At 36.1% G+C, this 20,222-nt stretch overlaps 1 pseudogene; it reads left to right on the top strand.

Moving 5' to 3' along the window:
* The first annotated feature begins 750 nt into the window (after window positions 1-750).
* Window positions 751-20,222, top strand: part of LOC120149939 — a 27,985-nt pseudogene continuing 8,513 nt past the window's right edge.

The following is a 20,222-nucleotide window of genomic DNA, read 5'->3' as shown; positions in this document are numbered from 1 at the left end:
ATTTTATAATTTTTTATAATTAAAAGACTTTGTATATTATTATTTAAATATTTTTATAGAAATTGTTATTATATTAATTAATTATATGGATTCCTTTTCTATAAAATTAGTCAATGTATTAATTATTATTGGGTAATGATTTGATTATATAAGGTTTTTTATATTATTAATTAGATTAATTTTTTAAAAAAGCATTAATCCAAAGACATATAAAGTCTTTGACTAATTTTCAAATTTTGGCCGTTGAAAATTCAAAAGCAAATTCCACCGGATATAATCTTATAACCACAGGATTTGAAAACAAACATTATTCCGCCCTTTTACGTTTAAACAGCTTGTCTTCTACCATCTTCGCAGTGCATCTGCAGTTCTCGAAACCATATCTTTGCTTGGATCTGCAATTGCGCTTCGTTTCTACTTCTTCACTACTCCATTTTTCAGTTTCCGGAGCTCAGCTCGGTGAGTGCTTTCTTTTTTTCTTTTACTCTTCTTTTTAAGGTTTCTTCTTACGAATTTGATTTTTTAATCGATATTGATTTCTAGCGTCTAGGTTATTTGATTTACTAACTATCCGTTCTCTGTCCAATTTCTGATTTGATGTAATGAATTTGAACTTTTGATCGTGATCTGGGGTTCTAATTTAAGAGAATTTTGATTTAGTTTAAATGGAATTCTCTATGAAGTTTTCAAATCATTGATTTTGACTTTTTTCTCTTCTATAGGTGGAATTTTTCAAGGTTGATTTATAATTGTTTCCCCTTGTATATTAGTTTGTTCTGTTGTATCGAGGGGAGGAACTTTCTAGTTAGGTTGATATATAATGATTTGGGAAGCATATTGCGGAGAGAAACGTTGTAGAGTTGAAATTGGGGTATGCAGCTTTATTCATCTACAAAGGAACTATGGATGGTGAGGGAACAATATCGACTCCTTCAGCTGGATGCAGCACCGGCGATGGCGCTCAGAGGATGCGAGCTCTTCATGGGTATTTTCCTTTAAGCTTATAGTGATTTTTACTTGTTATTGCCTCTCACTTAAAAGGCTAAAACCATAATATGTGTTCATAACTGCTCTAGCTAATAATGGTATATATCATCTTACAAGAAATTATGGTTTATGTTTTGCTGAGTTTTTCTGACTTTGCAATCCTTTGTAGAAGGACTAGTGGTCCTACAAGACGTTCTACAAAAGGACAATGGACTGCTAAGGAGGTACCTTCTTTCCTTAGTTTATTAATGCCCTCTTGCAATTTAAGACAACGCCTTTCTATAGTTTTATTGCTTGTTTGTGTTATTGGTGTCTAATAACTTTAATTCCACCCCTTGATAAAATCATTATGTGTACATTTATATGTGTATGAGTGTTTGTATCAGTGTAGGTATGTACATACATATGTATCTAGATACTCTTAAATGATTTCAATTTTACAACACAATCTTATGGGCGTCCAGGATGAGATTCTGCGTAAAGCTGTTCAGCGTTTCAAAGGAAAAAATTGGAAAAAGATAGGTACATTTCTTTTAATGGAAGTGGCATGATAGCTCTTTGTGAATCATTTCACATTATCTAATTGTAAAAGCGGTTCATCTGCAGCGGAGTGTTTCAAGGATCGGACTGATGTACAATGCTTACATAGGTGGCAAAAGGTCTTGAATCCGGAACTTGTTAAGGGGCCATGGTCCAAAGAGGTGATTGTTTTTGCCACTTATCACATTTCCTTGCACTCGATTGTTTTTAGCAAACAAACAGCTTTTTCTTGATAATTAGTACGAGTTGCTTTGCTGAAACTTAAACAGGAAGATGAACGGATAATTGAGTTGGTGAACAAATTTGGGCCAAAAACTTGGTCAACCATTGCTCAGCACTTACCTGGACGTATTGGAAAGCAATGCAGAGAAAGGTGTGATGGTAATTTTCATATTTTAAACCTACTTATTTTTTTAGTTTTGGAGAAGGCCAAGGACTGGGGAGTTTGATCCTTGGATTGTGACTTTGTGTAGGATTGATAACAACGGCTGATCTAAGCCTGCTAAATTTTGCCAATTTGCGACAGGTTTTCATTATGGGATGCTATTGTGATCTGCTCCGGGATTTTATGAAATTATTTTGTTGTTGTAATAATCCTTTTTCCCTTAAAATATAAGAACAAAAAAAATGTTTATGTTTACATTTGTATTAATGCAGCTAACTACTAATGTAGGTGGCTTAATCATCTCAATCCTGCCATAAACAAAGAGGCATGGACTCAGGAAGAAGAGCTGACACTTATTTGTGCTCATCAATTTTTCGGAAACAGATGGGCAGAGCTCACAAAGTTCTTGCTAGGAAGGTATGCTTACTTATTTTTTTTATAGGAATAGTAGGCCTCATTAAAAAACCCCTTCATGATTAATAGAACTTGAAAATAGTTCCTTAATCAGCGGAAGGAGGAAAAGAGTGCCATAGGATTTCATTAACCTCAAATAATTACAAAGTAATACAAGGTCTAATCTTCCCCAAGAGATAGAAAACCAAAAAGAAACAACCCTTAACAGAACATAAATATCAACCAATACTAGCCTTAGCTAGGACGTCCGCCTCTATATTGGTTGTCCTACTAACCCATCTAATAAGACCTTCATAAACACTAAGCTTTTGAATAATGTCTTTAACAATTTGAACATAAATGACAGGACATGAAACAACATCCTTAACCCAGCCAATTGCCACCTTACTATCACTCTCGATAATTAATCTATCTTTAAAACTATGGCGAACAGATTCATAAGAATCTAAACCCTTTAGGATAGCTTTCAATTCCATCAAAGTTGGAGGCCCCGGACCAGCAGGCTCTTTGAAGGAGCCAAGAATCGAGCCAGACATGTCTTTCAGAACACCACCTAAACCACTCCTCTTCCAATCACTAGAAGTAGCCGCATCCACATTAAGTTTAATAAAACCCTTTGGAGGAGGGGACCAAGGAAACTTAGTTGAAATCCGATTAGAATGGGACGAGCAAGAATCCACTATGGAAGGGTCAACAATAAGAGCGTCCTTGGAGATAAAAATATGAATTTCCCTAGCTAGAAACCATGAAGCAAGCCTGTACCTCTAAAATGAAAATTTCTGCTCGATCAAGCTTCCCTCCTTCGAACACTATAAAATTCCTAGTTTTCCATATTGTCCATAAAACCACTCTAGGGATAAATGACCAAATAAGAGAGTTGGTCTTCAAGTCAGTCCATGCTAGTAGGAATCTTTTAGCATCTTCATGAAAAACATACTGAAAATTCCAATAGCCCATGAATTTAATCCATATTGGCCAAACAACCGAACAAGAAAAAGATATATGAGATGATGATTCTTCTTCTAGATTACAAAAAGGACACAAAGTAACATTTATGCCCTGAACACCTCTCTTAACTAGAGCTGTCTTCACTGCCAGCTTCTTTAAGATAACTTGCCAAAGAAAAGTCTCCACTCTTGGAGGCAGCAGGCCCCTCCAAACAACAGACTTCCAAAATTTAGCTTCCTCCGAATCGGAAGTACCCGAATAAGATAGATTGACACATGATTTAATAGTGAAAACCCCTTCTCCAGTACCCTTCCAAAACAATCCATCAACAGCATCAGCAGAAATAGAAAAATCTGAAATAACAACAATCAAATTTGACAATTGCTCAAATTCCCAGTCATTCAACTCCCTTCTCAACTGAACGTTCCAAAACCAACCCCCTGAACTGTATTCCCCAAATTAAAATAATCTTCCAGTTTTGTTCACTGCAATAGAGAATAGTCTAGGGAACATGACCATTAAAGGATGATCCAATGCCCAAGTGTCTTGCCAAAACCGAATATTCCTCCCATTACCAATTTTATAGCTATATTTGCTTCTGATACTACAGCCCATCGAATCAACTTTAAAATGATTACTCACCATAAATCTCCATATCCAAGAAAATTTAGGAGAAACTTTACTGTCAAACTGCATCAAGGAAGAGTCCATTTTGTATTTGATGCAAAACATTTCCCTCCAAATCGCCTTCCTCTCAATAGCAAACCTCCAAGCCCACTTTTCCAATAGTACCCTATTCATCACATTTAAATTAGGAACTCCCAAGCCTCCTTCAATTTTTGGTTTACAAACGTCGGACCAGCTCACCCAATGGATCTTCTTTTTCCCATCTCCACCACCCCATAAAAAAATTGACATAATAGAATTAAGGGTCTTGTATAATGAAGCTGGAACCTTGAACATTGACAAAAAGTATATAGAAAGTGAACATAAGACTGATTTAATCAGAACCATTATGTCTGCCAATGACAAAGAGGAACATTTCTAGCCTGCTAACCTCTTATTGAAGCTTTGAACCACTAGATCCCACAGAATGTTGGAGTTTCTGTGTGGACCAAGAGGGAGTCCCAAATATTATGAGGGAAAAGAACCCACTGAACATCCAATCGTAGCTGCCCAATCCTTAATTTCCTCTTCCTTTAAGTTCACCCAAACAAATTACACTTCTTCAAGTTCAACTGAAGTCCTGATATAATTTCAAACACTCGAAGCACCCTCTTCACATTCAAGATCTGTTTTTTTGACGCACCACAAAAAATTATAAGGTCGTCAACAAATTGAAGATTTGTTAAATTAAAATTCCTCTCCTCATTTCTAATGACCAAACCCGAAAAAGTCCCTCTGAAACAGCCTTAAGTATCAATAAATTCAAGAGTTCCCCAACTATATTGAACAACAATGGAGACAAGGAACAACCTTGACGAAGGCCCTTAGCCATTGGAATTTCCTCAGTTGGAACCCCATTCACCAAGACTGAAATAGTTACTGATGTGATACACTTCGAAAACCAACCTATCCACCTAGAACCAAAGCCCGTTTCCTTCATTATTCTGAACAATATAGGCCAGTCAAGAGTATCATATGCCTTCTTGAAATCAGCTTTAAAAACATATCCTTTTAAACGGTTCTTCTTCCAAAAGTCAATCCATTCATTGGCTATAAGGGAGCAGTCCAAGATTTGTCGACCGGGGATAAAAGCGAATTGACATGGACTGATCAAATCTGGAATGCAACTCTTAAGTCTCATTGACAGACATTTAGAGAGGATCTTGTACAAACCACCAACTAAGCTTATAGGTCTAAAATCGTCCAGACCACCACACGAATGTTTGAAATCTTTTGAATAAGAGTGATAAATGTGTGATTTACTCCATGTTCCCATTCCTTCCCCAAGTAAAAATTATGAAATAATTTCATAATATCTTCCTTAAGGACCTACCAAAGCTCTTGAAAAATCCCAGATTAAAGCCATCAGGACCTGGAGCTTTGTTACTACCACAAGACTTCACAATAGCCCAAACTTCCTCCTCTGAAAATTCCTGCTCTATGAATTGAATCTGCTCCAAAGAAATTCTGGAAAAATCCAGTTTTAAGTCATCAATTTCTAAAGTAGATCGGTCATTGTAGATTTTAAAAAAATAATCATTTACTATGGCCTTAATTGCAGTTGGGTCTTCAACTGTTTCTCCTCTAAAATTTAGTGCAACCAAAGTATTCCTCTTATTCCTAACCATAGCACAGGTATGAAAGTATTTAGTATTGTGATCCCCATCTTCAATCCATTTAGATCTCGAGTACTGAAACCAAATCTGCTCCTGGATCTTGTTAAGTTTCCATAATTCTTCTCTATAATTATTCAACTCTGTTAAAACCTCACGGTCGATAGCACCTTGCTTATGCTGAATATCAGCCTCTATCATCGAAATTTTCTTCTCTAACTCAGAAATCAAGGCTCCTGGATACTTATCTCTGCTACCACTCCACTTCTTTATTGCATGTTTGGTGTTCCTTAAAAGACTAAAAGCACATGCCTTCTTCTGATTTTTCTTACAACTCTGAATAGAGGAAATAACCAGATCCTCAAAACCCTCCTCATCCATCAAATAGTTGAATAATCTAAACGATTTTTGACCTCAGTCCACTCCTTTATTCACAAAAACTATAGTATTGTGATCTGACAACGATCTTGGTAGAATAGACTGCATAATGTTCAGAAACAACGCTAGAAATTAACAATCAACCAAAAAACGATCCAATCTTACAAAAGTTGGATTCTCTTGGTTATTACACCAAGTGAACCTACACCCATTAATAGGAAGATCAATTAAGCCCGTATGAAGAATGAACTCATTAAAGATCTCCATTGAACTCCTATTTTGACCTTTGTCCATCTTCTCATCTTCTTGTAAATAGACATTGAAGTCCCCTCCCACACAAACGGGATAATTATGCCCACTAAGAAAACTGCTTAATTCTTAAAAAAACCAGATTTCTCCTCCTCCACTGCTGGACTGTATACATTGATGAAACCACAACTGAAATTATTATTCCAAAATTTACCAAAAGTGGCTATAAATCTCCTGCTAATAAACTGACTTTCCAACTCAAAAATATTGTCATTCCAACAGCACTACAGGCCCCCCACTGATCCAATTGAAGGAGATTCCAAAACACCTTTTAGTTTATTAATCCCACTTCTTCTAAAAAAAGATCTCTTAAATTTCTCAGTCTTGGTTTCTTGCAGCCAAAGAAAAGTATGATTTAAGCTAGTGACTAAATTCTGAACAACCCTCTTTTTTTCATTTTCCCCCAAACCCCTAACGTTCCATGAACATATTACTAACTTTATCATCTTCATAAAAGAAAATAGGTACAAAAAAAACCCTCAATCAACCAAACCTTGATTAACCCCATTCAAGCCTTTCTCTATAACTATGATTTTTTCCAAAAAAGCTTCTTTCCCTTTCTTGAAAGACACCCCAAAAGCTTACTAACCTCCCAAGTTTCTACAGTTTCTTTCAATAAAATCGAGAAAGCTGAGGAGGATGTTGTATCAATGCTCACCTGGTCAAGGGTTTCTCGAAACAGGATCCTTCTAGTTCTTCTCTTCCTTCTAATTAACAAACCAGATTTGGATCTTAAGCATTCACCTTCTGAAAAGTAACCTTCAATCTCCCTCTCTACGCTCTCATCCCTAGAACAATTGTCAATGCGAGGAAGAAAATTCCTATCAGCAATGAGCTATGCTGATAAACAAAGCTGTTTTTTAGTACTGGATTCCACATCAAACTTCCTCTGCCTAACAACGATACCATCTGTTTCAGTCGAGAGGTTCAACAAATCCCCATACCAATATCTTCTTTCCCTCAACCTGCTATAGACCCTTTTACAACTGCTCAAACTTCTAGTTTCCAGCACATCACTCTCTGTCGTGAACTTTCTTCTAGAATAATGTAACTGTCTCCCCCTTGAGTTGATTCCTAAATTAGTTGAGACCAATTCAATCGGCCTCTATTTCTGTATTAATCGACTTCTCTGCAATTGGGCTCGTCTCTAATACTTTAAACAATTTCCTATTTTTTCCTGCTAAATTAAGGTTCTCAACCAATTCCCCAAACTTATTAATTGTAAATGTTGGCCCAGAAATGAAACCCGATTTTGACCCAGACTGTCCAGAGTCTTCAGAATGAGCCTGAGATCCATCATCCGAATAATTTTGACTTCTAAGCCCCAAACCTGCAAACTCACCAACTTTTAAACTCCCAACAATCTGACTTTCTGGCAGACCACAATTAATACCTTTCCTATCGAAAGAAAGTCTTGATAGCTGTCTGTCCTCACTAGCTCCTCCAGAAACACGAAACACTCCCTGGTCAATCCAATTGTCCACTGACAGACGATTTTTCCTTGCTGCACATACCTCACCTTCCCCATGATCTGACAACAATTTATCTTCATCCTCCTCAAATATAATCTCCTAAAAAAATGCCTCACCGGAATCCTCCACCGGAAAATTACTGAAAAACAAACTTGAAAACTCACTTGCTGACCCAATCTTGATACTTACTTTGAATGATATACCATAAGCTCTAAGAGTGATCACCTCTGGAACATCAAAGGGGCTTGCCACCCTCAATAAAATTCTTGCCATTGTGAGGTCTTCTCTTTTCCTTGTACTATCCTGAATACCTACCACATTGCCCCATCTACCAGCCAACTTCTCGAAGAAAGATTCATTCAGCATAACAAAGGAACCCCTATTAATTCTGCCATACAGAAGGCCATTGGAACTCCGGCCTCATTCAATAAAGGTTCTACTCGTTCAAACCACTGTTTTAAAACCTCTTCCTTGTTACTCCATGTCGAAACGGTTTTTTTTCTTAAAGGTGAAAAAGCGAGATTTTGAAAACCACATTAATTTTTGAATTATCACTTTCAATTGATTTTTAATTTAAAAACAAATGTAATTTAAAAACTTATCGTTTCGAAAATTTTTGGATTTCCTTTATGATCGAAAAAATACGGTTCAAAGAGTCACCACCAATCTTTGATTAGGGTGTGATTGGGCACCCAAAAACTGTTTGTTATTTTAAATAAAAATTAATTTTAATTAAAACAAAAAATTAAGGTATGCGTTACCAAAATCTGAGTTCGGGAGTCGGTTACGTGCATGGAAGGATTAGCACCTCCACAACGCCCTAAAACGGTACCTAGTCGATTAATTAATGTCTTTGCAATGAACTTTACAAATTCAAATTTAATTTGATTTTTGATCACATAGAACAAAGATGTAAATTTAAAAACATTCAAAAGAACTTAAATAAATTAAATTAAAATTACCAAGTCATTTTAGAAAGATAAAGAATGTTCGATTATTTACAAATATGGAGACCAGATCTTAAAAGTTATAACAACCTTTTCTCGATAAATTTAAATAAACGAACATTTCCTTTTCTTTCGTTCCCAAATTTTAGGTGACGAATCAATTTTTGTTTCACTTTCGGGATACACTTTTAACTTAAAATGGTCATAACGGCCCTCTAATAAGTTAAGACAGGCCACTCAAGACAATTTTAAATTAAAAGGGTATTACTCTTAGTTCGATTATGTAATAGGTCGAGTTATGCACGCGAGGGTATCATAAAAATTGTGCAAAAAATGGATGTCATGCCAAAATTAATTATACAAAATTAAAAATATCATACAACGTAACATACAAAAAATTATATACGTATATTTTAATTAAAAATAATAAATTATGCATATTGACATATTATGTACACATGTGACCTAAATATAAAAATAAAATCATAACATGCTAAACTATAAATTTAAAAAGTGTATATATACATGTTAAAATAAGGACTAAATTTAAATACACATAAAATTAAACATACTAATTAAAAAATAAAACAAAGACTTAAAGAAAAACAAACATAAACATAATGGATTTAAATAAAACACGCATAAATATAAGGGATCTACACCAAAATAATTTAACAAAATTATAACTAATATTAAAATTGGAAAATAGCGAAATTGGGACAAACAAGAATGACTAAATTTTAAAACTAACCCCTTAGGTGACTAATTTATGGAAAGGTGCCTAAATATGGGGGACTAGAACCTAATTTACCCTAAAGTTATAACATATAACCTAAGTTAAAAAACCTAAGTTAATTTGTAAACTACAAGCAGTTCTTCCGCAGTCCAATTGTTCAAAACGAAGCCCGACGGTGCAGGATAAATGTCCATAGCTCTCATTTCCTCAAACTCACTATCAGTTATAACATTAATGCCAAAATCTCCCAAGGCATCCTCAACCATCACCTCAGTGTTCCTTGAATTCCCTTGAAACATATGCCCTCCAGATATGAAAATGCTGCTCAACGGCGGGAAGGTCATGAGTTCCCAGCTAAGGTCTTCACCAGCCAATCTGGCCTTTCTCATTTCCTGACCTTTCTTAATTCCCCTCAGCTTATCCCTCAGTGTTAGCTGATACCTCAAACCAAACAGATCTCTTTTAGTAACAGGGCATATTGGATTCACCGGTCCTTGTAACTGACTTTCTAACCCTTTTCCAACTTTTGCTCCTCTTCTAAGGGTCAGCTTGAGTCCCATTTTGGTACAATTTGACAATCTAGGATTTGGTATCTTCCTGCCTTCAGCCACAAACGTAGCATTGACAAACTCCAACGATCTGAAAGAACACTCTCACTTCAATGTACGGAGCAGTAGTAGAAATAGAGGCAATAATGTCCTCTTTAGCATGAATATATACCAACCTTCCATCAATCATAAATTTTAGTCTCTAGTGCAATGTGGACGGAACTGCACCGGCCTGATGAATCCAAAGCCTTCCCAACAAACAATTGTACGTAGGCATAATGTCCATTACGAGAAATTCAACTTCATAAGTTGTTGGACCAATAGTCAGAGGAACATCAATCTTGCCCAACACTTCTCTTTTAGTCCCATCGAAAGCTCGAACCACACTTTGGCAGGTTCTCATAAGCGTACTATCTAATGGAAGCTTCTTCAGAGTCACTAAGGGCATCACATTCAAAGCCAAACCATTATCAACCAAAACCCGAGACAACACATACCCTTTACACTTAAATGTGATATGCAAAGCCTTCTGACTACCAATCATCCCAGAAAAAGATAAAAAAAATATCAACTTGTATATTGGAAACTAATCGGTCCAACTTTTCAATGGGCAACTCTTTCGGAACAAAAGTCTAGTTCAAAACCTTTAACAGAGCATTCCTATGGGCCTCTGACCTCAAAAGTAATGATAAAACAGAAATACAGGCAGACAACTTGTGTAACCGTTCCACAACACTGTACTCACTGTGCTTCAGAAACTTCAAAAATTCCATTGCTTCACTCTTAGTTACAGGTTCGTTGATAACAGGCTTATCTTCTTCTATCTGCACAATAATCTTTTTCCCCTTATCAACCGCAACCTTCTTCTCAGACTCTTTAGGTGGATTAAGAGAATAACACCTATCACTTCTGGTAAAATGTCCCACCTCATCTACTTCCTCATTCTCTTTTGTTACATCTCCCATCTGACAATCATATCTCCAAGGCACTTGTTTATTATCCCGATATGGGAATAGAGATGGAGGTGTAATAACCACTTTTGGAACTATCTTTTCAGGTAATCGATTCTTGGGAGTTATGATTAGGGGACAACTAGCATTGTATACCCCTTTAGACGATCATTCTGAAGCGCAAACTTCCGCTTCCTCTTCTTCAGCAATCTCTTTAAAGAACTCAATTTCTTTACTGTCCATCATGTCTTCTACCAAAGATAGGAAGTCAGGACATTGATGAATACTGTGTCCTTCACTGTTATGATACTGACATACCTCTCCACTGTTAAACTGTTCACCCATCAAACTGGGCTTCAACAATCCTACCTTGACCATCTGGCACCACACCCAACTCATGGGTAATACCACATCACTAATATTCCTTACAATTTTCTTTCTTTTATCTTCAGTAATCGTGTTAACTCCTGCCCCTGCATGGCTTGCAACGGATTCTGAGCTGTATTCGACTGCTCACTGTCACCAAAGTTGATGACATTCCTCGTTCTCAAAGCTTGGACAACCTTTTTAAACGCAGTACAATTCTCAATGGAATGCCCGGGATTCCCTGCATGGTACTCACACTGAGCACTAGCATCATACCATTTGGGAAAAGAAGGTTGTATTGGTGTCACGTGATATGGCGAAACCACATGCCGATCATACAAAATCTGAAACAATTCCTTATAAGTCATTGGGATGGGATCAAATTGAGGCCTCTCTCTCCTCTGGACCCTTGCCCCTTGTCTATTGTCATTTTGTGTTGACGACCCTGCTCCTTGAGGATGTGAAACAGTGATGTTATTAGAATCGTATTGCCTCACATTAGTGACTTTGTTTTCCTTTTTCCTCGTTGGTGGCCTCTTACTAGACTCTCCTCCCTCGAGCTTTCCACTCTTAACCGCCATTTCCGCCGTAACTACATCAGCAAAACTTCGATAAGGATTACCGATAAGATGCGAGAAAAAAAAAGCCCTTAAGGTATTGAAAAAAAGTATATTTGTTTCATTCTCTTCCAATGGTGGATGGACTTGCACCGCTACATCTCTCCATCTTTGAGCATATTGTCTAAAACTCTCGTTAGACTTCTTTTCCATTCCTTGCAACATTATCTTGTTGGGCCTAACATCTTTCACATGTTTGTATTGCTCAAGAAATGACTTGGTCAAGTCTTTCCACGATTTAATATTAGCTCTACTCAACTGGTTATACCACCGGATTGCCGAGCCAGTTAAGCTTTCTTGAAAGCAGTGTATCAACAATTGATTGTCCCCTATGTATCCGGTCATTTTCCTACAGAACATCGTGATATGCGTAGAGGGACACCTGGTAACATCAAACTTCTCAAAGTCAGGAACTTTGAATTTTGGAGGCAAAATTAAATCAGGAACTAGACTTAATTCCTTTGCGTCGAATCTATAGACAATAGTATCTTCTTTCATGGCTCTGACTTCTCTTTCTAACTGTTTCTATTTCTCTTCCAGCAGATTGTTTTGGTCCTTCTTGGCTTCTTCATTAAGGTCTGGAACTTGATGATATTTATGTTCTTCCTGATACGAACCAGATCCAGGCTGTACGTTAATAGAAGCACCGACTGGATTAATGTGCACCTTTTTGACATGAACATGGGTCACTTGAATGTTCTGAGATTGTTGTGGGGTTAACCCTGGAGGATAAAGTGGGTCCTCAGTTACATCCCCTGGTACAGGGTTTTTCCCATGTTCCGGATTTCTTCCTTCCAACATACTCGCAAACTTGGCAAACATCTCATTTTGCCCATTTAGCATGTCTTCTTGCATTTTCTTGATATTATCTTGTAACTCCAATTGAGCCTTCTCAATTTGGGCAAGTTTGTCCTACATAACTTTCTTCCTGGTTCTGTAGGTATGCTTGGGATTTTCCAGTATTACTCTGTCACAGAGTCATTTTGTTATCGCTGATATTTATTAATGAATATGAAATATATGATTATGAATGAATAAAATGCGATGCAAAAATTTAAATGTATTAAAAAATGCATATGCAAAATGCAGGGTGTTGATCCTGGAACGACTCTTTATATTAGAACGACGTTCAATTACAAAGTTAAAATATATCACAAATAAATCTGCATCATCTCTCCTATTTACTGTACATGTGCTAGCAACTCCACGATCTTCTGGTTTTCTTCAGCCTCGGGATCCAGTTCTTCAGTCACATCAGCAGCTTCCTCATATAGAATGATCAAATATTGAGTTATTCTCCGCGCGTGTCCTAGGTAACAAGCAATAAGGTCATCTCTTTGCTTAACTCTCGCATGCGTTCGATCCCATCGAAAATGCCACTGTATATCCCCCTCATAAGGAACTATCGATAGCTCACTTGCTTGCCTCTGAAAATCTTGAATTATGGCTTCAAGCTCACTCACTTGTTTTTTCAGACTCTCAACTTCCCCACGGCTTGAGCTACCTTCCCTGTTTCGGTATTGTCGTAATACAGTCTCTAAACTAGAAATCTTCTCCTTCAACTTCTCATTATGGGCTTGACTCTCTTGTAACCGCTGCTCTAAAGAATCATTTTCTTTCGATAAAATCTTCACTTGGTGTCTGCTTTGTTTGAGCTCTTCTTGACTCTCTCCAGCTACTCTTTTAAGGTTCGCCACCTCTTGCCTCAATTCGATAGACTTACTTGAGCTAGAACCAGCATGAGCTTTTACCATTCACTGATAAGTTGACCAAAGATCGTCAAAGTCTAGCCGAAGTTGCTTCTCTACTTTTTCAATTCGATCAGCTCTACTATTCTGAATGTCGATCTCCAATCCCTTTTGATACACTTCATCTTCCAACTTCTGTAAAATCATTCTCCATTGTCTCCGTTCTGCTTCGAAATCGCGCTTAGCTAACTCTAATGGAGATGGCACCATTCTCAACTGTTCTTCCAAAGGCTGAATATTTTCAGGATTCACCATCGGGATGTTGTCATTTACTCGACCGCTTCTCTACTGCTCGTACTCTTGAGATAACTCGAGATCATAAGTGAACAGATTCACACGACGAGTTTACTTCCAGACCTCAACAACCCCTTTAACTTTACCCTTATACTGATCTCCTTTGAATGCAAAATCCAACCCTACCAAGTCCCATGTGGCTGGAATGAACTGCCTTGACTCATATTGTCTGGAAACTAGTAGCGGTGCATACCCAACAGAACCCCATATACCTGGCAAAGGAACCCAATCTCGCTCTCCATATCGATAAATCGCTCTCCATATCGATAAAGTATATCCGAAGAGACATTCCACGAAGCTCACCACAAAATATCACCATCCCTGATATCCTTGGAGATGACCATCCATTTTTCTTCGGTGAAGCCCTCAGGCCATTCTTTAGAAAGAAAATCCTTCAAAGGCAAAAACCCATCTAGAAATATTCGTCCTGGTACCCTTTCAACATGTTTGAAATGACTTAGAATCCACACTAGCAACAAAGGCGCACACCCTATAAAGCGTCTTTCTCTTTCGCGCCTACAAGAACTCAAAGACCGGAACGTCTCAGCTAAAATAGTTAGAACAGGATCCACGCGCTTGTCTAATCTTTCAAACAAGTCAACGACTGATACGTCTACATATCCTAACACCTTTGGAAAAATAACGAGCCCATAAATCCCTAAAGCAAACAAGTCAAGCTTCTTTCTCTTATCAGGGTGATGAGCAATTACTTCTTTCAAAGCAGCCCAAGAGATGCACTCACTGTCTCCCTTCTTCTTAATGTTTCTGACTACCCAATATTTACTAATTCCAGTCATCAATAGTAATTTCTTCTTAAACAAAAGAGTGACTGGCAGCTTAGTATATATTCTATCTATCTGGGACCTCGGACAATGGACCAAAGCTTGATACTCCTCTATTGTGGTGTTAGATCAACTCTACCAAATGTGAAACAGCTATAAGCCGGATTCCAGAACTGCGTCAATGCTCTAAACAGATTTCGGTCAATAGGAACATCCAGAAGATAAGGAATATCGTCGTACAACTGATAAAACATCTCCCTATCGGCTGCTTCCCATCTTCCCCATACCTCTCTTAGCTCACTCAGATCATTCTGACGTACGTTGATGTGAGTGTAACCAAATAACTCCGACACATATCCAGGCATCACGCTGTCCCCATTGATCAATTGGGATTGTTCCGACCACCTAAGAATATCCGCATTGTCCTCAACCTCTTTCTGAACCGTTCGTTCCATATTACTGGCCTTCTATATGGACATCGATCCCAAATCAACACCATGTAATGGACATTGCAATGCAAAACATAAAAGAAATAAAGAAAAGACAACAAAATATCAGTTAGTAAACATAAAGCAATTAAGTCGGGATAATAATTTGTTAAAGAATCCTACCCACATGCTGGCTACCCAATATGCTTTATCAGATCCTACCCAACATGATATCTACCCTCATGCTTTGTTATTCACAAAAAGAAATCCTAACCGCGTGATATCTAATTCGCATGCTTGTTCGAGAAAAATAAACCTAACCGCATGATATCTAGTTCGCAAGCATTTATTCGAAAAACGAAAATAAATGACAAAAAAAACTTTTCCATGTGTACTCTCCTCACGGGATTCTTAAGGTTCGGGTTTGGTTCAACCTAAGTTCAGACTCTATGTTCACTATATGCCGGGTTCAGTTCTAAAGTAATAGGTTCTCGAATTGTCCTTGTCGGTGCCCCTTGGGCTGCCGAACCCTTAATCCTGGCCCATCATAGGCTTTAGGGGATCGAGTTCAATTTCGAGGGAACACACCTCCTTATGTCCATGCGGAGGTGATTACTATCACGAGGACCATAAGGCGTAAGCTCCAGGAGTGATCCACTATCCCATGCGGAGGTGAAAATCACACGAGGGCATAGTCTCTCACTCCTACTTAAATAGAACGGAGCGGGGTTTTAGCTCATGTCATGAAAATGCAACTGTGCAGTGTGTGAGGAAAAGCGAAAAAACACAATAAAAACACTCAAAATTTCCTAAATTCACATAATTAATCTGAAATTTTAGCAAACAAATTAATACAACTATTTAATTGTTAATCGAATTAAATTAAAAAAAATCAAAATATAAACAAATCTTATTAAAAACCAAACAAGGGATCAAAAACCAAATCAAAACGAATTTATAATTTTCAATTGCAAAGACAATTAATTAATTGACTATCGACCTGACTCTTTCAATTGATTTTTAATTTAAAAACAAATGCAATTTAAAAACCTCTCGTTTCGAAAAATTTTGGATTTCCTTTACGATTGAAAAAATACGGTTCAAAGAGTCGCCACCAATCTTTGATTAGGGTGTGATTGGGCGCCCAAAAAATGTTTGTTATTTTAAATAAAAATTAATTTTAATTAAAACAACAAATTAATGTCTGTGTTACCAAAATCCGAGTTCGGGAGTCGGTTACGTGCATGGAAGGATTAGCACCCCCACAACGCCCTAAAACGGTACCCAGTCGATTAATTAATGTCTTTGCAATGAACTTTACAAATTCAAATTTAATTTGATTTTTGATCCCATAAAACAAAGATGTAAATTTAAAAACATTCAAAAGCACTCAAATAAATTAAATTAAAATTACCAAGTCGTTTTAGAAAGATAAAGAATGTTCGATTATTTACAAATATCGAGACCAGATCTTAAAAGCTATAACAACCTTTTCTCGATAAAGTTAAATAAACGAACATTTCCTTTTCTTTCGTTCCCAAATTTTATGTGACGAATCAATTTTTGGTTTCACTTTCGGGATATACTTTTAACTTAAAATGGTTATAACGACCCTCTAATCAGTTAAGACAGGCCACTCAAGACAATTTTAAATTAAAAGGGTATTACCCTTAGTCCGATTATGTAATAAGTCGATTTATGCACGTGAGGGTATCATACAAATTGTGCATAAAGTGGATGTCATGCCAAAATTAATTATACAAAATTAAAAATATCATACAATGTGACATACAAAAAATTATATACATATATTTTAATTAAAAATCATAAATTATGCATATTGACATATTATGTACACATGTGACCTAAATATAAAAATAAAATCATAACATAGTAAACTATAAATTTAAAAAGTGTATATATACATGTTAAAATAAGGACTAAATTTAAATACACATAAAATTAAACATACTAATTAAAAATTAAAACAAAGACTTAAAGAAAAACAAACATAAACATAATGGATTTAAATAAAACACGCATAAATATAAGGGATCTACACCTAAATAATTCAACAAAATTATAACTAATACTAAAATTGGAAAATAGCGAAATTGGGACAAACAAGAATGACTAAATTTTAAAACTAACCCCTTAGGTGACTAATTTATGGAAAGGCGCCTAAATATGGTGGACTAGAACCTAATTTACCCTAAAGTTATAACATATAACCTAAGTTAATTTGCTAGAACCAAATACCCAGCAGTTCACCCTTTCTTCTTCATTCTTCTTCCACGCTCGGCTATTCATCCCTCAAGCAAACAATCACAGGTAAGAACTAACTAAGAAACCTAAACGATCAAAGACTGAAGATCCGACCCCACGGCCTTAAACCCAGCTCTAGTGATCCCAGGAGACATCGACTCCGACGATGAACACAATGAAGGAAACTACACGATACAGGTAACCTCGAACAACCTTCTTATTTTCTATTTATGCTTCGAAATAACACGAGCTGGAAAAGGAAAAAAAACGAAGGAGAATACCTGAACAAAAATCAGTCTTTCAAGTGTTTTTTCCTTTTTTTTTATTTGACAATGGAACCAACACACGTAATAAATGGAATCAACAAGACACCATTGATGTTCGAGCAGTCTAGGTAAGTCCTAATCTCTCTCAAATTTTAGTTTTAAACCACAGTCACACATACATTAAAAAAAATGAACTGAAAAATAGAGAAATTGAAGAATGATTCCTTGAAAGACATACCTTTATTGCGCTTATTTGTTTTTCAATTGTAAGGTTACAATAGTATTTCCTTTGGCACTCTTTTTGCACTTGTAAAATTACTGATAGCTAGTATACTTTTCTTTCGAAATGCTTTCCTTCGTTTCGTGTTCTCTCTGTTTCTTGTCTATTTTTTCTTTTTTTTTTGTGTGTAATCTTTTCTGTTTTGTGTCCTCCCTTTTTTCTGTGTGATCCCCCTTTTTTTTATCAATCTCTGTGTAATATCCTCGTTGCCAGTTTCCAGTGGTTAATTGTAACTTAAAAAACTGACCATTACAGTTTTCCTCATTACTCACGTATCCTTCCAACGACAGAACAATACTTCTCTCATTTTTCCGCTTGTTACCCCCATAACCGTTCTTGTTTTGCAGGACTTCACGTTGACTGAAGTTTGGAATCAACACTGCTATCTTGGGCTGATTTGGGCTCCTACTGGTCCAAATTTATATCGTGTACTAGATACGAAGCCTCCGATGCAGTCCCCGGACAAAATCGAGCATCTACACTCCATAAATCCAGCATCTCCTCATGAGATTTAATAATTAAAACGCACGAATTCCATACATAACCCCATCTAGCAATTTGAACATCATAGTTGTAACATTCCGAAATCTAGGTCAGTGACTAAAATGAGAATTTTTGAAATTTGGTGATAAAAGTAGAGTAGTTAAATAGTTCAATGACTTATTGGAAATATAATTGAAGGTTGTTTGGTAATTATTGAATGAATTAAAGGGTAAAATGGTCAACTGACTTGTAAGATTTTTATTTCCTTTTATAAGATAAGGGAACCACGTGGAAGAGGGAGATTTCTCCAGAGTTCTCTTCTTCTCCTTTCTTCTTTTTCTTCACGTGAAACCATAAGTAAATGTAAGATCACTTGTTGGTTGATATTTAGCCGAATTTAAGATTGGGTTTTGATCACTAGATGATAATTAAGCTTAAGGAAAGCTTAATTTATCTTAAAACCATAAGATAAAGGAGTCAAGAGAGATTAAAGATTAGAAGTTTTTAAAAGAAATCTTGAATGAAAGTTGATAAGTTAAATTGGAAGTTAAATTGGACTTGTGAAGGGTCTAATTAAGAAGTTAGAAGCCATAGAATTGGAATTAAAACATGTTGCAAAGTTTGGTATAATTCTTGAGTTACATATGAGGAATATAATTTTGAAGTTAAAGATAGTTTATATGGATATAAATTGGTTTAGGCATGTGTATATGAGTTAAGAACATGAAAGGGGATGAAAGATGAAGCATTGGAGTTGATTTGAGTGGATTTTCGTGCACAAAATAGAATTCTGGGCTAGTGTGCATCGGTACACATTCAACTTGTACCGATGCATCAAGGGTAAATTTCCAGAAATTATTCAGTGTGTATCGATGCATAGGAAGTGCATCGATGCACCCCTTAAAAATAGAAACATCGAATGCAATTAGTGCATCGATGCATAAGAAGTGATCGATACACCCCTTTAAGATTAAAACATCGAAGGTGATTTGTGTATCGATGCATGGGTAGTGCATCGATGCACATGTTAAGGGATGCATCGATACACTGTAGAATGTATCGATGCACTTTAATGGGAAATGGAATAAATCATTATTTCAGTTTATGAAATGATAGATTAAAATATATCAAATGAGATACTGATAGTATAAATACATGATTGTGTAGATATCGATCGAGAGCAAGTTCTGTAATGATTGAAAGGTTAGAATTGATCAAGAAGAGAAAAAAAAACCATAGGAGTAATTGATAGCAAGTGAGGCCAAGGTGAGTGCATCTTATTTTAATATAGGATTATGTGGAAATTGGACTTGCGATAAGTCTAATTCCTATAGTTGTAGTGCATTAAGTCATGAATATAAGTATGTCAATTTCCTTATTTGTATGTATTCATGATTATATGTATTGATAAGTTTTTGTATGTGCTATATGATTTCTGTAAAAATACTATTATGTGATATATGAAAATGTAATGTAAACTACATATAAATGGTGAGATGTGTAAATATATGTACATAGAGAGAAATAAGAGAATAAAATATAATCATATTACAATGAAATGTGAGACTATGTGAATACATGTCTATAAGATAGATTAGGCAAAAAAATAGGAGAATATGATATAAGTGAGTTTATGAGAAGTGATATGAACTGGGTAAGCATGTATAAAAGTTATATGAACAATAGAAACATGAATTGGGTAAGTACATAGTTAGGTGATCATTTATATATGAATTAGTATAATAGAATTATATGATTAAATAAGAATTGAGATAAGCTAAATAAGATTGACCATAGAAT

This window comes from Hibiscus syriacus, unplaced genomic scaffold, assembly GCF_006381635.1.
Source record: "Hibiscus syriacus cultivar Baekdansim isolate YM2019G1 unplaced genomic scaffold, ASM638163v2 tig00111013_pilon, whole genome shotgun sequence".
Classification (NCBI taxonomy): Eukaryota; Viridiplantae; Streptophyta; class Magnoliopsida; order Malvales; family Malvaceae; genus Hibiscus; species Hibiscus syriacus.
The sequence above is the reverse complement of the archived record's forward strand: the minus strand, read 5'-3'. Positions and strand labels throughout refer to the sequence as shown.